The 11,981-nt window shown below is 43.6% G+C and overlaps 1 non-coding gene across 1 annotated transcript; it reads left to right on the top strand.

The window, feature by feature from the left end:
- The first annotated feature begins 10,927 nt into the window (after positions 1–10,927).
- On the top strand, positions 10,928–11,003 carry trnaa-cgc (transfer RNA alanine (anticodon CGC)). The gene has a single exon. It is a non-coding gene; the product is annotated as a tRNA-Ala (tRNA).
- The last annotated feature ends 978 nt before the right edge of the window (positions 11,004–11,981 follow it).

An 11,981-nucleotide genomic window follows, 5' to 3' on the forward strand; every position in this document is an offset into this window, starting at 1 on the left:
TCACAGTGAAATGCTGAATACAACAGGTGTAGTAGACCTCACAGTGAAATGCTGAGTACAACAGGTGTAGTAGACCTTACAGTGAAATGCTGAATACAACAGGTGTAGTAGACCTCACAGTGAAATGCTGAATACAACAGGTGTAGTAGACCTCACAGTGAAATGCTGAGTACAACAGGTGTAGTAGACCTCACAGTGAAATGCTGAATACAACAGGTGTAGTAGACCTTTACAGTGAAATGCTGAATACAACAGGAGTAGTAGACCTCACAGTGAAATGCTGAGTACAACAGGTGTAGTAGACCTTACAGTGAAATGCTGAATACAACAGGTGTAGTAGACCTCACAGTGAAATGCTGAATACAACAGGTGTAGTAGACCTCACAGTGAAATGCTGAGTACAACAGGTGTAGTAGACCTCACAGTGAAATGCTGAATACAACAGGTGTAGTAGACCTTACATTGAAATGCTGAGTACAACAGGTGTAGTAGACCTCACAGTGAAATGCTGAGTACAACAGGTGTAGTAGACCTCACAGTGAAATGCTGAATACAACAGGTCTAGTAGACCTTACAGTGAAATGCTGAATACAACAGGTGTAGTAGACCTTACAGTGAAATGCTGAATACAACAGGTGTAGTAGACCTCACAGTGAAATGCTGAATACAACAGGTGTAGTAGACCTTACAGTGAAATGCTGAATACAACAGGTGTAGTAGACCTCACAGTGAAATGCTGAATACAACAGGTGTAGTAGACCTCACAGTGAAATGCTGAATACAACAGGTGTAGTAGACCTCACAGTGAATGCTGATACAACAGGTGTAGTAGACCTCACAGTGAAATGCTGAATACAACAGGTGTAGTAGACCTCACAGTGAAATGCTGAATACAACAGGTGTAGTAGACCTCACAGTGAAATTGCTGAATACAACAGGTGTAGACCCTCACAGTGAAATGCTGAATACAACAGGTGTAGGTAGACCTTACAGTGAAATGCTGAATACAACAGGTGTAGTAGACCTCACAGTGAATGCTGAATACAACAGGTGTAGTAGACCTCACAGTGAAATGCTGAATACAACAGGTGTAGTAGACCTCACAGTGAAATGCTGAATACAACAGGTGTAGTAGACCATCACAGTTGAAATGCTGAATACAACAGGTGTAGGTAGACCTTCACAGTGAAAATGCTGAATACAACAGGTGTAGGTAGACCTTACAGTGAAATGCTGAATACAACAGGTGTAGTAGACCTCACAGTGAAATGCTGAATACAACAGGTGTAGTAGACCTCACAGTGAAATGCTGAATACAACAGGTGTAGTAGACCTCACAGTGAAATGCTGAATACAACAGGTGTAGTAGACCTTACAGTGAAATGCTGAATACAACAGGTGTAGTAGACCTCACAGTGAAATGCTGAATAAATCAGGTGTAGTAGACCTTACAGTGAAATGCTGAATACAACAGGTGTAGTAGACCTTACAGTGAAATGCTGAATACAACAGGTGTAGTAGACCTCACAGTGAAATGCTGAATACAACAGGTGTAGTAGACCTTACAGTGAAATGCTGAATACAACAGGTGTAATAGACCTCACAGTGAAATGCTGAATATAACAGGTGTAGTAGACCTTACAGTGAAATGCTGAATACAACAGGTGTAGTAGACCTTACAGTGAAATGCTGAATACAACAGGTGTAGTAGACCTCACAGTGAAATGCTGAATACAACAGGTGTATTAGACCTTACAGTGAAAGGCTGAATACAACAGGTGTAGTAGACCTTACAGTGAAATGCTGAATACAACAGGTGTAGTAGACCTTACAGTGAAATGCTGAATACAACAGGTGTATTAGACCTTACAGTGAAAGGCTGAATACTACAGGTGTAGTAGACCTTACAGTGAAATGCTGAATACAACAGGTGTAGACCTCACAGTGAAATGCTGAATACAACAGGTGTAGTAGACCTCACAGTGAAATGCTGACTACAACAGGTGTAGTAGACCTCACAGTGAAATGCTGAATACAACAGGTGTAGTAGACCTCACAGTGAAATGCTGAATACAACAGGTGTAGTAGACCTCACAGTGAAATGCTGAGTACAACAGGTGTAGGTAGACCTTACAGTGAAATGCTGAATACAACAGGTGTAGTAGATCTCACAGTGAAATGCTGAATACAACAGGTGTAGTAGACCTCACAGTGAAATGCTGAATACAACAGGTGTAGTAGACCTCACAGTGAAATGCTGAATACAACAGGTGTAGTAGACCTTACAGTGAAATGCCGAATACAACAGATGTAGTAGACCTTACAGTGAAATGCTGAATACAACAGGTGTAGTAGACCTCACAGTGAAATGCTGAATACAACAGGTGTAGTAGACCTTACAGTGAAATGCTGAATACAACAGGTGTAGTAGACCTCACAGTGAGATGCTGAATACAACAGGTGTAGTAGACCTCACAGTGAAATGCTGAATACAACAGGTGTAGTAGACCTCACAGTGAAATGTTGAATGCAACAGGTGTAGTAGACCTCACAGTGAAATGCTGAATACAACAGGTGTAGTAGACCTTACAGTGAAATGCTGAATACAACAGGTGTAGTAGACCTCACAGTGAAATGCTGAATACAACAGGTGTAGTAGACCTCACAGTGAAATGCTGAATACAACAGGTGCAGTAGACCTCACAGTGAAATGCTGAATACAACAGGTGTAGTAGACCTCACAGTGAAATGCTGAATAAATCAGGTGTAGTAGACCTTACAGTGAAATGCTGAATACAACAGGTGTAGTAGACCTCACAGTGAAATGCTGAATACAACAGGTGTAGTAGACCTCACAGTGAAATGCTGAATACAACAGGTGTAGTAGACCTCACAGTGAAATGCTGAATACAACAGGTGCAGTAGACCTCACAGTGAAATGCTGAATACAACAGGTGTAGGTAGACCTTACAGTGAAATGCTGAATACAACAGGTGTAGTAGACCTCACAGTGAAATGCTGAATACAACAGGTGTAGTAGACCTCACAGTGAAATGCTGAATACAACAGGTGTAGGTAGACCTTACAGTGAAATGCTGAATACAACAGGTGTAGTAGACCTTACAGTGAAAGGCTGAATACTACAGGTGTAGTAGACCTTACAGTGAAATGCTGAATACAACAGGTGTAGGTAGACCTTACAGTGAAATGCTGAATACAACAGGTGTAGGTAGACCTTACAGTGAAATGCTGAATACAACAGGTGTAGTAGACCTCACAGTGAAATGCTGAATACAACAGGTGTAGTAGACCTCACAGTGAAATGCTGAATACAACAGGTGTAGTAGACCTTACAGTGAATGCTGAATACAACAGGTGTAGGTAGACTTACAGTGAAAGGCTGAATACTACAGGTGTAGTAGACCTTACAGTGAAATGCTGAATACTAACAGGTGTAGGTAGACCTTACAGTGAAATGCTGAATACAACAGGTGTAGGTAGACCTTCACAGTGAAATGCTGAATACAACAGGTTGTAGTAGACCTCACCGTGAATGCTGGACTACAAAGGTGTAGTAGACCTCACAGTGAAATGCTGAATACAACAGATGTAGTAGACCTCACAGTGAAATGCTGAATACAACAGATGTAGTAGACCTCACAGTGAAATGCTGAATACAACAGGGTATAGTAGACCTCACAGTGAAATGCTGACTACAACCAGATGTAGTAGACCTCACAGTGAAATGCTGACTACAACAGGTGTAGTAGACCTCACAGTGAAATGCTGAATACAACAGGTGTAGTAGACCTCACAGTGAAATGCTGAATACAACAGGTGTAGTAGACCTCACAGTGAAATGCTGAATACAACAGATGTAGTAGACCTCACTGTGAAATGCTGAATACAACAGGTGTAGTAGACCTCACTGTGAAATGCTGAATACTTACGAGCCCCTAAGCAACAACGTAGTTAAAAAAAATACAGATAAGAGTAATAAATAAAAGTACCGGTACAGAGTCAATGTGGAGGCTATATACAGGAGGTACCGGTACAGAGTAATGTGGAGGCTATATACAGGGGGTACCGGTACAGAGTCAATGTGGAGGCTATATACAGAGGGGGTACCGGTACAGAGTCAATGTGGTGGCTATATACAGGGGGGTACCGGTACAGAGTCAATGTGGAGGCTATATACAGGGGGTACCGCGTACAGAGTCAATGTGGAGGCTATATACAGGGGGGGTACCGGTACAAAGTCAATGTGGAGGCTATATACAGGGGGTTACCGGTACAGAGTCAATGTGGAGGCTATATACAGGGGGTACCGGTACAGAGTCAATGTGGAGGCTATATACAGGGGGTACGGTACAGAGTCAATGTGGAGGCTATATACAGGGGGTACCGGTACAGAGTCAATGTGGAGGCATATACAGGGGTACCGGTACAGAGTCAATGTGGAGGCTATATACAGGGGGTACCGGTACAGAGTCAATGTGGAGACTATATACAGGGGGTACCGGTACAGAGTCAATGTGGAGACTTTATACAGGGTGTTACGGTACAGAGTCAATGTGGAGGCTATATACAGGGGGTACCGGTACAGAGTCAATGTGGAGGCTATATACAGGGGGTACCGGTACAGAGTCAATGTGGAGGCTATATACAGGGGGTACCGGTACAGAGTCAATGTGGAGGCTATATACAGGGGTTACGGTACAGAGTCAATGTGGAGGCTATATACAGGGGGTACCGGTACAGAGTCAATGTGGAGGCTATATACAGGGGTACCAGTACAGAGTCAATGTGGAGGCTATATACAGGGGTACCGGTACAGAGTCAATGTGGAGGCTATATACAGGGGGTACCGGTACAGAGTCAATGTGGAGGCTATATACAGGGTGTTACGGTACAGAGTCAATGTGGAGGCTATATACAGGGGGGTACCGGTACAGAGTCAATGTGGAGGCTATATACAGGGGGTACCGGTACAGAGTCAATGTGGAGGCTATATACAGGGGGTACCGGTACAGAGTCAATGTGGAGGCTATATACAGGGGGTGGTACCGGTACAGAGTCAATGTGGAGGCTATATACAGGGGGTACCGGTACAGAGTCAATGTGGAGGCTATATACAGGGGGTACCAGTACAGAGTCAATGTGGAGGCTATATACAGGGGTACCGGTACAGAGTCAATGTGGAGGCTATATACAGGGGGTACCGGTACAGAGTCAATGTGGAGGCTATATACAGGGGGTACCGGTACAGAGTCAATGTGGAGGCTATATACAGGGGGTACCAGTACAGAGTCAATGTGGAGGCTATATACAGGGGTACCGGTACAGAGTCAATGTGGAGGCTATATACAGGGGGTACCGGTACAGAGTCAATGTGGAGGCTATATACAGGGTGTTACGGTACAGAGTCAATGTGGATGCTATATACAGGGGGTACCGGTACAGAGTCAATGTGGAGGCTATATACAGGGGGTACCGGTACAGAGTCAATGTGGAGGCTATATACAGGGGGGTACCGGTACAGAGTCAATGTGGAGGCTATATACAGGGGGTACCGGTACAGAGTCAATGTGGAGGCTATATACAGGGGTTACCGGTACAGAGTCAATGTGGAGGCTATATACAGGGGGTACCGGTACAGAGTCAATGTGGAGGCTATATACAGGGGGTACCGGTACAGAGTCAATGTGGAGGCTATATACAGGAAGTACCGGTACAGAGTCAATGTGGAGACTATATACAGGGGGGTACCGGTACAGAGTCAATGTGGAGGCTATATACAGGGGGTACCGGTACAGAGTCAATGTGGAGGCTATATACAGGGGTACCGGTACAGAGTCAATGTGGAGACTATATACAGGGGGTACCGGTACAGAGTCAATGTGGAGGCTATATACAGGGGGTACCGGTACAGAGTCAGTGTGGAGGCTATACACAGGGGGTACCGGTACAGAGTCAATGTGGAGGCTATATACAGGGAGTACCAGTACAGAGTCAATGTGGAGGCTATATACAGGGAGTACCGGTACAGAGTCAATGTGCGGGGGCACCGGTTAGTTGAGGTAATATGTACATGTAGGTAGAGTCATTAAAGTGACTATGAATAGATGATAACAACAGAGAGTAGCAGCGATGTAAAAGAGGGGGAGGGGGGTGGGGCAGGTCTCTGACCTCCTCCCTATAGGCTGTCTCGTCATCGTCGGTAATCAGGCCTACCACTGTTGTGTCATCGGCAAACTTAATGATGGTGTTGGAGTCGTGCCTGGCCGTGCAGTCATGAGTGAACAGGGAGTACAGGAGGGGACTGAGCACACACCCCTGAGGGGCCCCTGTGTTGAGGATCAGCGTGGCGGATATGTTGTTAACTACCTCTTACCACCTGGGGGCGGCCCGTCAGGAAGTCCAGGATCCAGTTTAGAGGGAGGTGTTTAGTCCCAGGGTCCTTAGCTTATTGATGAGCTTTGAGGGACTATGGTGTTGAACACTGAGCTGTAGTCAATGAACAGCATTCTCACATAGGTGTTCCTTTTGTCCAGGTGGGAAAGGGCAGGGTGGAGGTGCAATAGAGATTGCATCATCTGTGGATCTGTTGGGGCGGTATGCGAATTGGAGTGGGTCTAGGGTTTCTGGGATAATGGTGTTGATGTGAGCCGTGACCAGCCTTTCAAAGCACTTCATGGCTACAGACGTGAGTGCTATGGGTCGGTAGTCATTTAGGCAGGTTGCCTTAGTGTTCTTAGGCACAGGGACTATGGTGGTCTGTTTAAAACACGTTGGTATCAAAGATGATACCAAAAAAAATACAAATAATAAGTATGTTTTTTTTCTTTGTATTATCATTTACCAGATCTAATGTGTTATATTCTCCTACATTAATTTCACATTTCCACAAACTTCAACGTGTTTCCTTTCAAATGGTATCAAGAATATGCATATCCTTGCTTCAGGTCCTGAGATACAGGCAGTTAGATTTGGGTATGTCATTTTAGGCGAAAATTGAAAAATTGGGTCGGATCCTAAAGAGGTACATGATTTTTAAATGACTACCTCATCTCTGTATCCCACACATACAAGTATTTGTAAGATCCCTCAGTCGAACAGTGAGGTTTTCCAATGTCTTGCAAAGTAGGGCACCTATTGGTAGATGGTTAAAATATATATTTTTTAAAACAGACATTAAATATCCCTTTGAGCATTGTGAAGTTATTAATTACACTTTGGATGGTGTATCAACACACCCAGTCACTACAAAGATACAGGCCTCCTTCCTAACTCAGTTGCTGGAGAGGAAGGAAACCGCTCAGGGATTTCACCATGAGGCCAATGGTGACTATAAAACAGTTACACAGTTTAATGGCTGTGATAGGAGAAAACTGAGGATGGATCAACAACATTAAAGTTTCTCCACAATACTAACCTAAGTGACAGAGTGAAAAGAGGGAAACCTGTACAGAATACAAGTATTCTAAAAACATGCATCTGGTTTGTAACAAGGCACTAAAGTAATAATACAAAAAATGTGGCAAAGCAATTAACTTTTTGTCCTGAATACAAAGAGTTATGTTTGGATGCAAATCCAATACAACACATAGTGGTGGCTGCCTCATGTTATGGGTATGCTTGTCATCTTTAAAGGACCGGGGAGTTTTTCAGGATAAAAAAAACAAAATGGAATGGACATAAGCACAGGCAACATCCTAATACTAAAGAATAATGGGCAAATGTAGCACAATTCAGGTGTGGAAAGCTCTTAGAGACTTACCCAGAAAGACTCACAGCTGAAATCGCTGCCAAAGGTGATTCTAACATGTATTGACTCAGGAGTGTGAATACTTATGTAAATGAGATATTTCTGTATTTCATTTAGAATAAATGTGCAAACATTTCTAAAAACATGTTTTCACTATGTGTAGATGGGTGAGAGAGAAAATAAATGATTTAATCCATTTTGAATTCAGTCTGTAATGAAAACAAAATGTGGTATAAGTCAAGGGGATTAATACATTCTGAATGCTCGGTATATTTAAAAACATATTTCCAAAAAAGGCACCTCACAAATACATCAGGAATAAATATATGTTATCTAGAAAAAGTGGTATATAAATTCAATCTATTATTATTATTATTATTAAATTATAATTAAAACTATTCAATTAAAATTATAAATAATGAATACAAATGTTATCGTACCCAAGTGGAGGCAAGGACAGCCAGGAACAAGCAGAGGATTTGTGGTAGCTTCATCTCTCTCTCTATGCTGGTCTAGAATACTGTTCCCCGAGACTCTGAGCCTTTTTTTTATCTGACTATACTTGTTGACAAACCTTTTTAGTCCCAAATGGCACCTAATCCCTATAGAGTGCACTACCATTGACCAGAACCCATAGGGAGACCCATAGGGCTCTGGTTAAAAGTTGTACACTACATAGGGAATAGGTGTGCCATTTGGGACACAAGCCTCAGGAGTTAGTCACTGATTGTCCAGAGAGCATTTAGCAATCATCTGGGGTTTCCAAACTGATTGATCGACACGCAGGTTTAGACGATCGTTCCAGAAAGGTTGTGTCTCGGGTCATATTTATCAAGCATCTCAGAGTAGTAGGGCTGATCTAGGATCTCAGAGTAGTAGGGCTGATCTAGCATCTCAGAGTAGTAGGGCTGATCTAGCATCTCAGAGTAGTAGGGCTGATCTAGCATCTCAGAGTAGTAGGGCTGATCTAGCATCTCAGAGTAGTAGGGCTGATCTAGGATCTCAGAGTAGTAGGGCTGATCTAGGATCTCAGAGTAGTAGGGCTGATCTAGGATCTCAGAGTAGTAGGGCTGATCAAGCATCTCAGAGTAGTAGGGCTGATCTAGGATCTCAGAGTAGTAGGGCTGATCTAGCATCTCAGAGTAGTAGGGCTGATCTAGGATCTGTCCCCACTTTCCCTTCCCTGTCCATGTAATCGTTATTCATTGTGATTAAAAAGGCAAAACTGATCCTAGATCAGCACTTCTACTCAGAGACGCTTAATATATACCGTCCCTGATCAGCCTGGGTAGCTGTAAGGAGTAGAGGCTTGATCCGGCTCCTGATCAGCCTGGGTAGCTGTAAGGAGTAGAGGCTTGATCCGGCTCTTGATCAGCCTGGGTAGCTGTAAGGAGTAGAGGCTTGATCCGGCTCCTGATCAGCCTGGGTAGCTGTAAGGAGTAGAGGCTTGATCCGGCTCCTGATCAGCCTGGGTAGCTCTGAGGAGTGGAGGCTTGATACCTATGATTCCTGATCAGCCTGGGTAGCTCTGAGGAGTGGAGGCTTGATACCTATGATTCCTGATCAGCCTGGGTAGCTGTAAGGAGTGGAGGTTTGATCCGGCTCCTGATCAGCCTGGGTAGCTCTGAGGAGTGGAGGCTTGATACCTACGATTCCTGATCAGCCTGGGTAGCTCTGAGGAGTGGAGGCTTGATACCTACGATTCCTGATCAGCCTGGTAGCTGTAAGGAGTAGAGGCTTGATCCGGCTCCTGATCAGCCTGGGTAGCTGTAAGGAGTAGAGGCTTGATCCGGCTCCTGATCAGCCTGGGTAGCTCTGAGGAGTGGAGGCTTGATACCTATGATTCCTGATCAGCCTGGGTAGCTCTGAGGGGTGGAGGCTTGATACCTACGATTCCTGATCAGCCTGGGTAGCTCTGAGGAGTGGAGGCTTGATCCGGCTCCTGATCAGCCTGGGTAGCTGTAAGGAGTGGAGGCTTGATCCGGCTCCTGATCAGCCTGGGTAGCTGTAAGAAGTGGAGGCTTGATCCGGCTCCTGATCAGCCTGGGTAGCTCTGAGGAGTGGAGGCTTGATACCTACGATTCCTGATCAGCCTGGGTAGCTCTGAGGAGTGGAGGGGAGAAAATGAGAGAAGAACAGAGGAGGTATGTTATTGGAATAAAACCACAGCCATTAAGTAACAGTGTTGTTGATTGTTTTTTTTGTTTCTGTGTGGTTGTTGTTGTTTGTCATCTCTTCTCTGACAGAGTTGACTTGGACTCAGCAGTTCTTAAAAGAGACTGTCCCTCTATAGCCTGGTCCCAGATCTGTTTGTGCTCTTGCCAACTCTATTGCTCATTGTCATGACAGTACAAACAGACCGGCTGGCTCCCAGGCTAGTCTTGATAATGTTTTAGCACTGTGTGTGTTTTAGTCATCGTGTACAGTACCCACCCCCACACACTACCCACCCCCACACAGGACAGCAAATAGGAACAATATCTGATGTGTATTCCAATTCACGGAAGTGACAGATCTGTTTGCTTACTTTTACTCAATAATTTGTCAATAGTACACCGTACCCTGAAAGCCTACAATTAAATATTGATTATAAATTGATTGCTAAAATATTAACTCTGCACCTACAATCTGTGCTGCCCAATCTCATCTACAAAGACCAAACTGGTTTTGTCTCTCCTTTGATAATTTACGTAGACAATTTGACATTCCTTTTTTTTCCTTTTTAAAAAAAAATAATTATTTATTTAACTAGGCATGTCAGTTAACAACAAATTCTTATTTACAATGACGGCCCACCCCTCAGCCAAACCCGGACGGCGCTGGACCAATTGTGCACCGCCCCTATGGGACTCCCAATCACGGCCGGTTGTGATACAGCCTGGATTCGAACCAGGATGTCTGTAGTGACGCCTCACCAGCTCTAGAGACGCAGTGGCTCATACCGGAGCTGCGCCCCAATGACAACGATCTTACGACCCCAAATATTATAGTCTCCCTTGATGCTGAAAAAGCATTTAACAGAGTCGAACTGTCTGCATTATCAAGGTTTCATTTTGTTCCAATATTTGGATAAAAATTCTTTATAATTCACCAATGGCAGTAGTGAAAACCAAACATCCCAGTACTCAGCCCACTTCCTGTTGTCGCAAGGGACAAGGTGGTCCCGTGTGGCTCAGTTGGTAGAGCATGGTGTTCGCAACGCCAGGGTTGTGGGTTCGATTCCCACGGGGGACCAATACGGAGAAAAAAAAATGCATGAAATGTATGTATTCACTACTGTAAGTCGCTCTGGATAAGAGCGTCTGCTAAATGACTAAACTGTAAATATAAATGCAAGGCTGTCCGACCAGCGCAGGGCTTTTTGCTTTGGTCATAGAACCCCTTGTCGCCATGATTAGATCACATAACCAAATTAAAATAATTCCAATTGGAAAAGAGTACCATGTTATATCATTTTATACCGATGACGACTTGTTCTATCTCCAAGACCAATCATTGCTTTGAAGAGTTTGCTTTGAACTGTTTGATTATAAAGTCAATTGTTCCGGGGACAGAGATTACACCTAAATCTACCTTCAACACCAAACCTTTACAAGACCAATTCAAATGGAAATGGTCCTCGAAGAATATGAAGTACTTGTCAATAATACACTGCACCCTGGAAGTCTACACTAGAGGGAACATCATAACATTATCACATGGAAGTCTACACTAGAGGGAACATCATAACATTATAACACGGAAGTCTACATTAGAGGGAACATTATAACATTATAACATGGAAGTCTACATTAGAGGGAACATTATAACATTATAACATGGAAGTCTACACTAGAGGGAACATCATAACATTATAACACGGAAGTCTACATTAGAGGGAACATTATAACATTATAACATGGAAGTCTACATTAGAGGGAACATTATAACATTATAACATGGAAGTCTACATTAGAGGGAACGTCATAACATTAGAACATGGAAGTCTACATTAGAGGGAACATTATAACATTATAACATGGAAGTCTACATTAGAGGGACCGTCATAACATTAGAACATGGAAGTCTACATTAGAGGGAACATTATAACATTATAACATGGAAGTCTACATTAGAGGGAACATCATAACATTATAACGTGGTCCCGTGTGGCTCAGTTGGTAGAGCATGGTGTTTGCAATGCCAGGGTTGTGGGTTCGATTCCCACGGGGGA

The sequence above is a fragment of the Salmo trutta genome, chromosome 8, assembly GCF_901001165.1.
Source record: "Salmo trutta chromosome 8, fSalTru1.1, whole genome shotgun sequence".
In the NCBI taxonomy this organism is placed as follows: Eukaryota; Metazoa; Chordata; class Actinopteri; order Salmoniformes; family Salmonidae; genus Salmo; species Salmo trutta.